At 47.4% G+C, this 9,960-nt stretch overlaps 1 long non-coding RNA gene across 1 annotated transcript; it reads left to right on the forward strand.

Annotated features, from left to right (window-relative positions):
- The first annotated feature begins 5,365 nt into the window (after nucleotides 1-5,365).
- On the forward strand, nucleotides 5,366-8,860 carry LOC124674974. Its single transcript, XR_006993127.1, has 3 exons — nucleotides 5,366-5,514; nucleotides 6,234-6,409; nucleotides 7,335-8,860. It is a non-coding gene; the product is annotated as an uncharacterized LOC124674974 (long non-coding RNA).
- Nucleotides 8,861-9,960: the final 1,100 nt, after the last annotated feature.

The following is a 9,960-nucleotide window of genomic DNA, read 5'->3' on the forward strand; positions in this document are numbered from 1 at the left end:
GCAGCGCTGTGGTGGAGATGGAGGCGCTCGAGGGGGCCTCATCAGCCTAAAATCTTCTGACCCGTCTCCTCTGGGGATGAGGAAAGGAGCCTCCTCCTCAGGTCGGCCAATCACTGTTAGACTGTGTATAGCTTCTGTATACGTGTACGTATTGTACCATTGTAACACACCCATTATATATATAATGTGATAGGCCACCCCTAGAGGGTTGAGCCGGTTCCCCCAATTCTATTGTCTTACATGGTATCGAGACTAGTTTTGGTCCTACGCTTCCGCCACCCTAAACCCTAGCCGCCGCCCACCTCCATCGCCGCCCGATCTTCGTCGCCGCCATGGATAGCGCGGCTACCTCCGGCTCCTCCACCGCGGGCTACCTTCCGGCCTCGCTCGCGGCGCTTCTCTCCCGCCCCGTCGACCCCGCTGCCCTGCAGCAGCCTCCGATCGGGACCAGGAGCGTCGGCTCCTTCTTCTCCAACCCGCATGCGCTCATGGTTGCTACCTCCGGCGCCTCTTCTTCGCCCGCTTCCTCGGCCGCCGCCCTTGGGTCTCTGGCCCTCACGTCGATGGAGGGGTCGCCGGCGGGGACGGTTGGATCCTCCGCCACCGGGCTTGCCTTGGTGCACCACTGCCCTCACGGCGTCCGCGCCTCCGGCGGGTCTGCATCCTCGACGGCGCTATCGCCGCCTGCGGGTGTCTGCGCTGCGCCCCTGCCCGTGCCGCCCGTCTCTGCCCCCATGGCGTACGCGCCCCGGCAGTCTTCACAACGGGCTCGTTGCCTCCGCCGTTCACTTTGGCAACCTCATCACCGTCAGGTCGTCGCCGGACAATTACATCTTCGGCGTGCGCAGGGTCTGCCGCTCCTTGGGAGCCATTACCTGCTTAGCTACGTCGATGGCTCTCTCCCTTGCCCTCCCGCGCTGGTGGACAGCGTGAACGGTCCGGTCTACAATCCGGCGCACCGTGTTTGGATGGGGCAGGGATCGGGCGAACCTCTCCTCCATCCAGGGGGTCGCTTACCCAGCCGTTGCCGGGCTCATTGTCTTTGCCAAGACTTCTCACGAGGCATGGACCATCCTTGAGCGTTCCTTTGCGTCGCGATCGCGAGGCTCGTGCTAGTGCCGTCCGTCGTCGGCTTGGCGAGTGTGAGAAACTCGACACCACGGCCACGGAGTACTACAACAAGGTTAAGTCCCTTGCCGACACGGCGGCATCCATTGGCCAGCCGCTCACGGACTCCGAGTTCAACTCCTTCATCGTCAATGGTCTTGATGAAGAATATGATGGCCTGGTTGAAATCATCAATGAGCGAGGGCACTCCAATCCTATGATGGCTCATGAGATATACTCCCGCCTTCTTCTTGCGAGCAGCGTGTTGAGGCGCGCCGTGCTAGTCGTGGTCGTGGCTCTCCCTCCGCGCATGCTGCCTACAAGGGCGGCTCTTCCGCATCGAGCGCCCCGACGTCCGGCAAGGGGCCTGCGCCGTCCGCGTCCGCGCCTGCTCCTCCTTCGACGCTGCCTGGCAGTGGGGGCGGCGGGTGCTGCCGGCTCGCGGTATTGATGGTCATTGGGCGTCCAAGTGTCATCGTCGCTTCCAGAAGAGCTTTCTTGGACTTGGCAATGATGGCCGGGATACGCGCAACAATGCGCGTCAAGCTGCCATGGCTGATCGCCCCGCCCCGCCTTCGAAGTCTCAGGGGCACACTCAGTCCTACTCCGTTGATCCGCATTGGTACATGGATTCTGGGGCAACGGAGCACTTGACGAGCGAGATGGGGAAGCTCCACACCACCGAGCCCTACCATGGGTACGACAAAGTCCACACCGCCAACGGAGCAGGTATGCACATCTCCCATATTGGTCAAGCATCCCTTCTCACTAGCCATGCAAATAGGAGTCTTCAGCTTCGCAATGTTCTTAGAGTACCATCTGTGACGCGCAATCTTCTTTCAGTTCCTAGACTCACTGTTGACAATAATGTGTTTTGTGAATTTCACCCGTTTGATCTTTTTATTAAGGATCGGGACATGAGGGACGTGCTTCTTAGTGGGCGTCTATGCCAGGGCCTCTATCGTCTGGAGCATCCTGGCGTCTCTCGCGTTTTCAGTGGAGTTCGCGTCTCGCCGTCACAGTGGTATGCTCGTCTTGGTCATCCTGCTACTCCTATTGTTCGCCATGTTTTGCGTCGTCATGAGCTTCCTACCGCACCTAGTAATAAAGATGTATCAGTGTGTGATGCTTGTCAGCAGGGGAAGAGTCATCAACTTCCTTTTTCGGAGTCTATTAGGGAGGTCAAACATCCTCTAGAGCTTGTGTTTTCGGATGTATGGGGCCACTGCCCAAACCTCCGTTAGTGGTCATAATTATTATATCGGTTTCGTTGATGCTTACGGTCGTTTTACTTGGCTTTATCTTATCAAGCGCAAATCTGATGTGTTTGATATTTTTGTTCGAGTTTCAAAAACATGTTGAACGCCTTCTCAAGCATAAAATTGTTCATGTTCGGTCGGATTGGGGTGGTGAGTATCGCAACCTCAACTCCTTCTTCCGGTCGCTTGGGATTGCTCATCGTTTAGCATGTCCACATACACATCAGCGAGAATGGCTGCTGTAGAACGTAAGCATCGTCATATTGTTGAAACTGGTCTTACTCTTTTGGCCCATGCATCGGTTCCCTTTCGGTTTTGGAGTGATGCGTTCACCACTGCATGCTTTCTCATCAACCGTACTCCCACACGTGTTCTTAACATGAAAACTCCTATTGAACTTCTCTTGAATGAACAGATCTGACTATACTTTCTTTAAAGTGTTTGGCTGTGCTTGCTGGCCGCATCTGCGCCCATATAATAAAGGCAAGCTGGAATTTAGGTCCAAAAAGTGTGTCTTTCTTGGCTATAGTTCCCTTCATAAAGGTTACAAATGTCTTCATGTTCCTACTAATCGTGTCTACATATCTCGGGATGTCGTGTTTGATGAGCGTGTGTTTCCTTTTGCCAAACTCCCTGTTTCCACCGATGAGTCTCCCTCTTTGCATTCATCTTCCATTGCCTCTGACCAATTTGATGATGTTGCATACTCTCCTGTACTTTTACCTAACCATGGTGCGAGACGCGGGCGTGGAGCTCGTTTGGAAATTCTGGAGGTCCCAGAACCTTCGTCGCCGCTGCCATCCAACGCGCACGTCGATCGTGCTGCGCCCCTGCATGGCCTCGGTCCGAGCGCCCATGCACGCTCGCCCGACCCGCCCGCCACGCCGCGGGCTGCCTCGCCTTCTGGCACTGGGCCGGCCTCGCCCCGGTCCTGGACTGCCCCGCCGAGCCCCACGCCTGCCTCGTCCTCGTCGCCAACCTCTCCTGGACTGCCTCCTTCGCCGAGCAGTTCACCGCTTGTGACGCCTTTGGCAGATCCTGGCTCGGTCTCTCCGACGCGCAGTGCATCGCTCAGTCCCTCGACGACTGGGTCACTGTCGTCGCCATCGCCCAGCCCCTCGTCGGCTGGGCCCTCTCCGTCGACGTCCTCCGGCCCCTCCTCGGCTGCTCCTTCGACATCGACAGCTCCTGTGCTTGCGCCCGCATACGCGCAGCCGAAGTGGCATTTTTCGCCCCAAGGAGCGCACGACGGCAGCCGTGTCGCTTGGCATGCTGCGTGTATGGCTGCCGCAATTGCAGATCCGTCCTCCGAGCCCCGCACATACCAGGCTGCTATGAGTATTCCTCATTGGCGAGAGGCTATGGAACAGGAGTATCATGCTCTTCTTCGTAATGAGACGTGGACTCTTGTTCCTCCCCCACCACGAGTTAATGTCATTGATTCTAAATGGGTCTTCAAGGTGAAGAAGCACTCTGATGGGACTATTGAGCGCTATAAAGCGCGTCTTGTTGCTCGCGGTTTTCGACAACGTTATGGTCTTGACTATGAAGACACCTTCGATCCGGTGGTCAAGCCTACCACCATCAGGCTTCTTCTCTCTCTTGCGGTCACTCGAGGTTGGTCTCTTCGGCAGCTTGATGTGCAGAATGCCTTTCTTCATGGCTTGTTGGAGGAGGAGGTATACATGCGACAACCACCTGGGTTTTCCGATCCTGATCGTCCCGATCATCTCTGTCGTCTTACTAAAGCACTCTATGGGTTGAAACAAGCTCCTCGGGCCTGGCATGCCCGCCTTGCGACCGCTCTTCGTGCTCATGGTTTTACACCGTCCGCCGCCGACTCCTCATTATTTCTTCTACGAAGCTTCGCAGTCACTATGTACTTGTTGGTGTATGTGGATGATATTATCTTGGTCAGCTCCTCTCGGTTTGCTGCTAATGCTCTTATTCGTTCCCTTGGTGCTGATTTTGCTGTCAAGGACCTTGGGCAACTTCACTATTTTCTTGGAGTGGAGGTTGCTTCTCGTGGTGCTGGACTTATTATGACACAAAAGAAGTACTCTTTGGACTTGCTGCAGCGGGCTGGGATGCTCACATGTAAGCCGACTACTACACCCATGTCTTCTACTGACAAGATTACTGCTGTTGATGGTGCGCTTCTGTCTTCTGAGGATGCAACAGTCTACAGGAGTATTGTTGGTGGTCTACAGTACTTGACGATCACACGCCCAGATATATCTTATGCTGTCAACAGAGTTTGTCAGTATTTACAGGCGCCTCGCGACACTCATTGGTCTGCTGTCAAGCGCATATTGCGCTATGTTCGACTTACTGTGTCTTATGGCCTTTCTATACGACCGAATCCCTATGGGGTGCTCTCGGCGTATTCTGATGCGGACTGGGCTGGCAGTCCGGATGACAGGCGATCTACGGGGGGCTATGCTGTGTTCTTTGGCTCTACTTTGATCGCCTGGAGTGCTCGGAAACAAGCTACTGTGTCACGTAGCAGTACTGAAGCTGAGTATAAGGCTGTGGCTGATGCTACTGCTGAGATCATTTGGGTACAGTCCTTGCTTCAGGAATTGGGTATATCCCAACCGCAGCCTCCTATCCTTTGGTGTGATAACATCGGTGCTACATACCTCTCTGCAAATCCGGTATTTCATGCCCGAACGAAACACATTGAAGTTGACTATCACTTTGTACGGGAACGTGTGTCACAGAAGCGATTACGGATCAGGTTCATCTCTTCTAAAGATCAACTTGCAGACATCTTCACCAAGCCGTTGCCTCTACCACAGTTCGAGGCCTGTAGGCGCAATCTTACCCTTCTCGATTCTTTAGGAAGTGGCTAAGATTGAGGGAGGGTGTTAGACTGTGTATAGCTTCTGTATACGTGTACGTATTGTACCATTGTAACACACCCATTATATATATAATGTGATAGGCCACCCCTAGAGGGTTGAGCCGGTTCCCCCAATTCTATTGTCTTACAATCACCATGGGCCTGCTCTTCTTTTGTTGCTCACCCTCTTATCTCTTTTATCGTCTCTTGATGGCCGCTGCTGATTTATGCTCGAGTGGAAGTACATGTGCTACCTCCTCCAGGCTGCTAATGCCTCCTAGCTTCCGCCAGACCGCCCCAAGTGTGAGTGCCTTCATATTCTTCCTACTGCTAATTGTTCAATTGTCTAACATCTGACTTGCAAATCGATTGAAAATGTAGATTGTATTTCTTTTTTGCTTCGCTTCTTGGTTGGTGGACACATCAAGTTGTAGTTTCTTGAGGTGTTTCAGTACAAAAGTATGATCCACATCAGGCATGTAAACTCGTGGTGGATAGAGATTAAGAATTGGGGTTGTATGATATGAGTTTTCGTTCCATCAATTCTTGAAAACTAAAACGTTGTGTTGTATCTTTTTGTGCTAAGAATAGCAGCAATCGGATCTCCTCTGATGTTATAACACATGAACTTGCAATTCTGATTGTATCGTAGGTGCAAAATCTTCTTAGTGATAACCTAAAAAAAGAACTTCCCGATGCTTTTTTCAATTGAACAAGGAATAATTTTAGTAGAATAAAAGATGTTTCTGCGCTTGTGGTTGGTAGAATGCTATGCTAATAAAATCAGCAGTCTATTCGCTTTGTTCAGTATTCCCACCTTGCCGGACAGCTTCTACCAGAACTGTTTTTTTCAGTTAAGGATATAAAAATGTACACAGGAAAACAGCTTGCTGTTACTGAACTCTTATTATTTGTCCGCATGTATATTAATAGAGTAAACTTGTGGCAAATACAATGTTTTATAGTCTGGATTTTTCCTCTGTGATTTTGAAATGATCATATTGGATCTCACACTTGGACAGAGATGCAAATGGGAAAATTGTTCAGAGAGTTGGTGCAGTAGAGCCTTAAATTCAATGAATCGATCTCTACAAAAGTGCTAGAGACCAACTTGCACCAAGAGCATGGGAGATGGTTGCTGCACAGCTTGATAATACATATGGAGATTGGTTGAGATACAATATCTTCCAGACACACGGTAATTTGAACATCTTAGCTGTCTGCTATATAAATTTCACATAATAAATGAAAACTTCACCATTACAGATTTTTATTCTAGGATTATACTCCTTGAAAGGTCAACCTACTGTTGTAGGTTGTTGCTATTCTGTCATGCATCTAATTTCTTAACTCCCCTATTTCCATTCACCTTGCACTTAAATGATTTGTATTTGCCACTTGAATTATTTTCCCTGTCCTTTAGTGAGTGATTTAGTTTCTGTGTGTGCCATTTTGTATTTATAATATTACAAAATGCAATTGTCCTTTTTAAGAGGGTAATAGAGTTTCTCTAAAAGTGCATGTTTACACCAGCTGCTGTAGCAAACATATGGCTTCCGATATTATAGCTAACGACATGGGGATGATAGGTGGCTTCAGAACTGAAATACATGGCTTTTGAGCTAATTCCACCATTTACATGAATATAGGCTACCTAAAGAAAATATTTTCTGAATGGGATATAGTTTTTCCTGCCCCATATGAGCATTATTAGATTTTATGATACCTTTATTTTCTATTCAATGGACTATCTAATTTGATAATGGTATGGATAAACTAAAGGATTAGTTTAGTTAGTACTCAACATGAGGTGGGCATTGAAGACACGGTAGGAAAAAAGGTCTAGAGTTGGGAAAACCAACTCCGGCGTCAAGATTAGTCTCCTTTCTTTAACAAGTTTTAGAGCAGATATGAGAAGATGGGAAATTATAATGATTGTGTTTCTGAGCTAACTCCTTTCTGAGCTGAAAGGATTAGTCTCCTTTGTTTAACAAGTTTTAGTTAGTCTCCTTTCTTGCTGCCTGATATGAGTATGGTTAGATCTTAAGATAGTTCTATTTTATATTCAATGGACTTTCTGCTTTGATACTAATATTATTTTCCATGGAAACTAATCAATACAGGGTGAGAACATTCCCGGTGAGATTCATACAAGCGAGTGACATCAGGGTCATGTTGATGCTACAATGGACAAGAGTAATATATTTAATGTGCTGGCACAACAATGGCTCTGGTTGATTGCCATATACTGTTAAGACATTTCTCCATGCCTGATGCTTAGTCTTTGAACTATCATTTAAAATTCGAAGGTGCATCTATTAAGTGTTGTTACTTGACTATTTGAAAAACTGAAACATAATGAGTAATCAAGGTCAATGAATTTCTGCAATGCTTTTAGAGATACTGTCGAATGCTCACATCAGGCAGGATAGGCTTAGGCCAAATAGACAGCCTATTGTGTACATACAGTTGTCTGATAATTTCCTAAGAAGCTAATAATCAGGTTTTTGTGCGTCGAATGACTGTAACGGTTACGTTACTGTTACTGCATAGATAGACAAATATTAGATGTGATTTAATGCTTCATAGATAGTCACATCAAATCCATGCTTATAGAGACGCCTGCTATGCGCTGTGCACACTTCTTCTTTCTCTAATTTTTGGGTCGATTAGTAGTTTCTGTGAAGATTTTGTTTACCGCACCGCTTTACCAGATTCTCTTTCCGCTTCACCATAGACCTTTCATTTATATTCTTTTTTACTTTGCTCTGCTCTTCCTGGAGTCTACTATTTTCAGCAACCAATGCATAGATTCACCACATTACATGTACATGGATAGTCATTGGATTATTGTCTTACTTAACTAAGGTGATTTTCCTATTTTTTCCTGATTTAGTTATCTGATTATTTCATTTTACTTCTAGATACATCTAAAATCTTCTGACCATCGGAGTCCTGACTTGAATCTAAGAAGCCTTCTTCCTCAGTGGGCTATCTCTAGGATTACCTGTGAGTAGAGTACTTGGGTCTTTTGTATACAGGTAGCCACCACCGTTTATCCTGCACTGACTGATGGATCAAGTTAGGCATGCATGAGATAAGGTTGTTATCGCTTTTTTTGGGGGCATGCAACATGGAAGGAGCACTGAAAATTGATTCTAATAAAGGTGATGTATCCTGCTGCTTAGGGAAGGCCAAGCCTGTTGATTTTTTCCTTCCATATATCAGCTAGGCTAATGAATTTTGTGATAAGGCAAAGTTGTGTTAAACTGATCTTTGTACTCCCCTTGGGTGTTGGTCATCATATTAGCTATTTGGAAACTGATCAGTGTGTACGTTATTTTTATATTGAAATATTTGTACATCTCACTAGCGTACTTTGTCTTCAAATCTTCATTCTTCAATTCTTGGCTACCTTGAGGGCACGGCGTGCCGCTGCGCCAATCCTTGCTTCATGACCATATAATGTTTCGAGATGTTCCACTCTCTTCATGACTGTTGTTCTTGGGGACTTTTGATGCTTTGAGATCTTCTACTCTACAAGTTTAGAATTCTCATGATCCAGAAGCATATGAGTATAATTTTACATTGTATCTTGGCTTGGCATTTTGAGAACAGAATATTTACTACAACATTTTCTCACAGAAAATGTCCCCAGCCTGCAAGGTACTATCAATCCACCTACAAGAATTGATTAACATAGGAGGCATAGAGATCTCGCAGTGTACACCAGCCTATGGTTCAGTCGCAACAACAATTTCCCAGATGGTGCACGTGATGGTAGAAGGAATGCCCTGCACCCTAAACACTCTAGCATGGTTGAATATATGCTAAGCTCATATGTTTTGGAAATGCACATCTTTCCGAGACAACTGACACCTCCAAAAGCCTTGAAATACAGTGATTTCATATGAATGTTCAGCCTGCTGTGCATCGAGTCACACAATACTAGCAACACCTCAAATCAATCACCTGACAAATTTAACATAGGTTTTAGCCTGACGAAAATTCAGATGTCCTGTGCTACAAGTTTCTGTGCTAACACGCTATTTTGAAATGTTAGAAATATTTGTGATGGTATCTATAATAATTGTTGCATTTCATTTTATTTCATTTTTGTTTTTTCTAATAATTACTACCAATCAGTCACCATATGGCGCGGCGTGCTGCCGCGCCTCTCATTGCTAGTACGCAATATATACGGTAACTGGGGACGGCTCACAGCTCGCATCGGTCACTGTTGCAGGTAGAGCATCGTATTTTGCTGACGTGGGCTACTTATGATCCCATATGTCAGCCACTTACTTCCACAGAGATTATTTTTGAATGATGAAAACCAAGAGGAAAAGTCACAGTTGAACCGCCCGGCATATGAACCCGCCGCATCGACGGTTGCCATGGACGCAAGATTCTGACTCGAAGCAGGACCACTTACCGTATTTGCTATAATCTTAATGTATGAAACGCGTATCTGAACAGATGAACAGGAACGAGGAGATGGTCCAGGGCAGACATCGACTGACTGTCGGCTGATCAGGACCGAGGGACCATCTGCAGTTTACTGTGTAACAGGAATTAATGTCTACTTACCGTGCTGGCCTTTTTAAGGAGAAGGGGTGAGCACAGCGATCACACGAGGTGCACATAACTCGATCTCTTTACTTCCCTCTTCCGTGTCCCACGAGGTGCACATAACGCTGGCTGTTGTGCAGATGATTGGGTTAGAACGTACAGGCGTGGCGAATAACA

Source organism: Lolium rigidum, chromosome 7 (genome assembly GCF_022539505.1).
Source record: "Lolium rigidum isolate FL_2022 chromosome 7, APGP_CSIRO_Lrig_0.1, whole genome shotgun sequence".
NCBI classification, from domain to species: domain Eukaryota; kingdom Viridiplantae; phylum Streptophyta; class Magnoliopsida; order Poales; family Poaceae; genus Lolium; species Lolium rigidum.